We start from the raw sequence: 6,000 nt of genomic DNA, 5'->3' as shown, positions 1-6,000 counted from the left end.
GGCCCAGCTTTAGTCTGTCTCAGCCTAGAGTGACCCTCACCCAATTCAAGTCAATTCAATTCAATTCAATTCAATTCAATTCATGTCCCTCCCATTCAGCAGATACTTTCATCATCGTTTGGTTGCATTGTTGAATGCACTATGAGGTTGAGGTGTTATTAAAACCTTCTTTTACATGCACCACCAGCCATGTGATCAGATAATAAACCACCATATTAGATGCACATTTCGACGTCGCTCTGATTACAGATCTGTGATTTCCAAAGCAGCTGCAGCAGCAGCTCAGTGCTTCTCCAGCACCCTGTTGCTGTACACACAATGGATCATAATCCTGCACCGCATCCAAACGATAGATATAACTTTGAATAGTCACTTTGTTAACACTCTTTCTTTTTCTTTTCTTTGCCTGTGGCTTGTGTACAGTGAGACACACAAAGACTTCACAGAGCTCAGAGGGTTAGCTGAGGGTGGCGTCTCCAGCGTTAAGCTCGGGGGGTTAGCTTGGCTCTCTGTTCAGGGTCTGGCCACGGCATTCTTCATTCAAGAACAGGGTGGAGCTTGTGCACTTCTTTGAATCATGTGAAAATGATCAACTGAATATTTCTTACCAATGGGTTCAGTGTAGTGGGCTCCCCACACACCACACAATCTCTAAGTACTGTTGCCGTTTTTCTACAGGGCATTTTTAACCATACCGACTCAATTGATTTTGACCAGAGAGCAAAGAACTTTTTTGAGCGAGTCACATGTTCTGGTCCAGTACAAAAGCTGAAACGTGTTTTTTTTTATGTTCTTCCTTTTCTTTTCTCTGAATGTGAACTTTTAATCTTGTGATCCCTCCAGACAACTCTGTTTTTAATTCAAAAAGAAATATCCTATTTTATTCCAAACACCTGAAGTCTAGATGATTCTAATATAGAAGCAGCTGGGGTGTCAGCACTGAATGTAGAATTGTACGATTTTGACATTAGCTTTGTCGTCTGTGTGTGTGTGTGTGTGTGTGTGTGTGTGTGTGTGTGTGTGTGTGTGTGTGTGTGTGTGTGACTTCAAAGAAACCAGCACTCCTCACAGACTGTCTATTAATGGTTGAACTGAATGACCTGATCTGGCATCTTGACAAAAAAGGCAGTTATGTGCCTACGTGACCTCAGATTTCCTGACCCTACAGGAGTGTGACTTTATAGTGTCAAGAATGTCGATGGAGAGGTTTTGATGCGTGTCAGTGTCACGGCCCAGAGCGCTCCTAGGCATCACTAGTCGACATTAACATCAAGCTTGTTCGTCTAGGCCAGGGGTTCCCAAACTTTTTCATCGTGTGACCCAAAAGATCAATTTTGTGTCTCCCTGGGACCCAAACTCACAAAAAACATAATGGTAATAATGAGTTGCCATGACGACCAGTTGGTGACCCCCCCCCCCCCCCCCCCCCCCCACGGGTCCGTGACCCCAAATTGGGTCCCGACCCATAGTTTGGGAAACACTGGTCTAGGCTTCCAACGAAATACACTATACACACTAACGCTTCAGTTTACTCTCAAATGTGGAGATTTTGACCAGAATCATTCACCAACACTTCTCAAAAGCCATAATAAAAAGATTTAAAGCTGAAAATGTGTTTTTGCGGTTTAATTACTCTTTACGCTCCGCCCACTACTGATTGACAACCAGGCAGGCAAACCAATCATATCGAGCGACCTGACCATGATTGACATCAGTAAAGTGTTTGGAAATAGAACAGGTGTGTATTCATGTTCAGTCATATTAATCTTAGAATTAGAATTGTGTCAAATCTCCAATCTTCGAGGTCTTTTTTTTTTTCATGAGGGACCTAAGGTCATCACTTATGGATTCAGGATTAGTCGAATCCAAGTGAACTCAGCAGCCACAGTAATATTGCCAATAAGAAATATTGATTAAGTGTCACAAGTTAGCAGATACATCTTGCACTCAGCTGTGCCAACATACACTATTTCGACTCCTTTTAAGTGCTTGTTGATTTTCACCTTTTTTTGTTTACTCCTGATGAAAGTCATATTGTAAAATGTCAACAACAATGCAATAAACAATTTATTGCACTCAGACAGGGAGGCAGGCTACTGCAGGGGCCCGGCGATGCTGAGAGAATACATGTTTAGAGTCTTAAATGTGGACCTCTAAGTGGATGAAAAACCCTGTATAGCTCATCTGAATCAGGTGGTGTTATTCTTTGATTCTTTGATTATTTCTTCTCTTCTTTCTTTGACTCCGTGCTGTTTTAATGAATCATTCTGTTGACATTGTCAGGTTGAAAAATGTATCTTGTTTCACGCTGATCTCAAAGCTTCAGGCGATAGCGTTTTCAAATCAAGTCGAATAAAACAAATGCAAAAGAAAAATAAATGGTTCAAAAAATTCAATTACTGAAAGCTGTTACTGTAAACACTCAACATTTTAAAGGAACTGTGTATGTAAAAAAAAATAGTATATGTATGTGATTGAAAATAAACAAAAACTTTGACCTTGGAAATCAGTGTGCTTTGTGTTTGTTTGAGTGATGGTTATTTGAACGTTATTTTGTGCAGCAGCCATGTTATTATTTGTTGCTGGAGTTTTTTGAGGCCATGTCTGCACGGTAACTTTATAGCCTCAGGTAACCAGTGGTTGGCCTCACCACAGGTGATGTCTTCAAAGACTGAGTAGCCTAATCCACGTCAGCTGCCCTCATGGGCAGTGTTGGGCAGTAACTTAGTTACTGTAATTTATTACTTTTACCAGTAACTAGTAATGTAAGGGACTACAATTTTCAAAAAGTAATTATATTACAGTTACTAATAAGGCAATTCACTTTTTTTGTACTAGGTAGGCAAATAAATAAAAAGTCTGCAGTTTGGCTGAATGTTGACTCTTGCAGCGAGGTTAATTATTATTCCAATAAAGTGGATTCAGTTGTAAAAGGAGCTGGTTAAACAGGTTGTATGTCACTTTTTTGGAACTGGTGTTGCGAAAGTAATATAGTAAAGTAATGAGTAATGTAACAAATTACTTTTGAAACCAAGTAATAAGTCAAGTAATTCTATTACTTTTTAAAGGAGTAATCAGTAATAAGTAACTAATTACACTTCTTGAGTAACTTGCCCAACACTGCCCATGGGGGACAGGCCCATCACTACATTGAAAATGTAGAGTGGCGAGATAGTCTCTCCACTCAGGGAACCTAAGTTACAACATAACCAAACGTTCCCACACTACAGTTACTGGCACCAGAGAATCTAGTCCAGTGCCAGGCCCTCTCTGTTGTTCTGGACAGAACAGCCAACCCAAAGGCTGGCGTCCATGACCAGCTTTTCAAGCTGAACGATTGAAAGAAGTACCGTGGTCGTGCTGGATGAAAGGAAGTGCATTGACCTTTCCCAAAAGTGTTCTGTTCAATTAGCCACATTGTTGTAAGTGGCTGCCTCTCTCCTCCAGTCAAAATAGATCATTTGACCTCACACCATCACACTGTCTACGCACAACAGTTCACGTGCATTATATCAGGCAGTGAAATATTTTGGGGAATATTCTTAAGCTTTTAGTGAGTATCTTCAGTTTAGAGTAACAGAAATTCGGTTACACAGAACATGAGATGATGTTTCTCAAACTCATGGTTTAGCAGATTTTTGTCATCTTCAGTATTATCCCAATAATAAAATGCACGCGTACTCTGCTCATGCATTGTGTGGCTCACCTGGTAGCCAGTGTTGGGGGTAACTCATTACAAAAGTAACATATTACATAATATATTACTTTTAGCAGTAACTTAGCAATGTAACTTATTACCAATAGGATTTCAGTAATATTATACCAGTTACTTTGTCAAGTAACACAAGTTACAATTGAGTTAAAAAAAAATTATGAAGCACATATTTAAATAAAGATAAAATAATTTCCTAATCAAATTGTGTGTTTTTATGCAAATAACCACTATAGATGAGAATAACAAAGGAAAAGAATAACATTTAGAATTTTGGATTGTTTACACTGATTTCAAGACAGTTGAAATGATTTTTCGGGATGTTCCGCCGGGCAGCGATGTCATTCTGCTGCTGCTGTTGTTTTGGTAAAAGTAATGCAAAAGCAGAGTAATAAGTAACTAGTTACTCTACACAGACAGTAATATTGTAAAGTAACTTATTACTTCCAAATGAAAGTAACTAGCAATATGTAGTATATTACATTTTGAAAGTAACTTGCCCAACACTGCTGGTAGCACGTGTACCAAGGAGGCTCGGTCCTTCGTGCAGCCAGTTCAAATAAAGGTAAAAATGCCCCAAAAAATTATCCAAAAACAAACACACACACACAAAATGTGTCTGCCCCATAACCTGTTAAATGCAAGGCCAGGCACAAAAGGGACACTCGCATGAAAATGCACTTTTATTCATAATAATTCAGACAGTTATTTTGAAGTTATTTTGTGTGTCAAGTATCATGTCCTGAAAATATTCCACTACTCCAATCCTCTCTTCCTCTGTCCACAAAGGGCTCCTCGGTGTGGAATTCACAGAAGCAGTGGACACTGTCAGCTCGGCTTAAGCCTATTCTTTCCTGGTGACGGGTGCAAAATGAGAAGCCCCTCCCTCCCTCAGTTGTTCAGGCACTTTTTTTTCTCCAGCGCTCTGCACATTCCAGAGGTCCTGCAGGCAAAGAGACCGGCAGCAGCTAGGCTTCAATGGGTCCTGGTGGTCCTGTTCTCCACAGGGGGAAAGTAGCCAGAAGCGAAGCCTGATGTGTCCTCTGTGGTACCCATGAACACATCCACATCATGTGACATATGAACATCATGTGACACATCCACGTCATGTGACATATCCACATCCACAAGTTGCTTTAAAGCTACATAAATAGACTCATCAATACTTTATAGACATTCACGTATTTTCCGCTGACATCCATCATAGACTCTGACATGCATGCAGCCTTCCTGCCGTATCTAGGTTAGCAGGCTGTCAATGTTCTCGTTTCAATCTTGACACACCCACCGATTTCACTCCTTTTGGTTCACAGTAACGGCACAACAAACACAAAACTGTGTCGGCACAGTACTTTGCACGTAACAGCATGTTACTCCTGTGCAACAATAACAGCAGGTACTCGCGACAAGTGGGTCTATCGACCGTCAGAGGACGACCAGGTCGGTTTCTATTACACACACGCAAAACAACTGGACACCTCCCAAGAGCATTAATTCACAGAATGACAACAACTAGAGCTCATGGGGTGTGAAGATGGTGTCATGTGACCACGATTTTGAATTCACGACAGGAGGTTTACGATTTATCACGATGACCCAACTTGCAAGTCTTGGAATTTAGTCGACGAGCTACGACACATTCTCCGATATCGATATTGTAATCCAGTCCACATCGATTATGCTTAAAGTCACAGTGCAGACTAAGAAGTATTGTCTACGATTATCGATCAAATATTTACAGTACAGGCTCTTTCTTTTGGTCATGGGGGTGAATGTAACAGCGCAGAAGCATAGACACATAATACAGTATTATTCACCGATTCAAAATGGCACACATTGACTGATTTGGTGGCACCTGGGCTGAAACTAAACAAACATGTAAGTGCAAGGAAAACCCTTGATTAAAAAATAAAATAAAATCACACATCGATAGCTTTTGTTTAAATATCAGATAAACATTAAAATATTACTTTAGCTTCTCTTTACATACATTATGTCACCTTGTGTTTTTTTTTCTTCAGCATTGTTTCCCTCTATGTACACAAGCAGATACAGAATGACACGGAACAATACGTTTGTTTATAATATTTGGTTGGATTATAAAGGTGAATGAAGATGGAAAGAGTTTTGCTGTGGTCTGTCAGTCTGTTTTCAGGTCCTTTGTCATCCTTTATGGTGAAGACTACCTTTTGAAATCATATGATCATAGTAGACTAGTCTGTACTTCTAGTCCCTTCACTCCAGTTTCCAATCAGATCCGGAGCGATCGTACCACTTGTACGGACAGA

Source organism: Poromitra crassiceps (assembly GCF_964638095.1).
Source record: "Poromitra crassiceps genome assembly, chromosome: 21".
NCBI lineage: Eukaryota > Metazoa > Chordata > Actinopteri > Beryciformes > Melamphaidae > Poromitra > Poromitra crassiceps.
The sequence above is the reverse complement of the archived record's forward strand: the minus strand, read 5'-3'. Positions refer to the sequence as shown.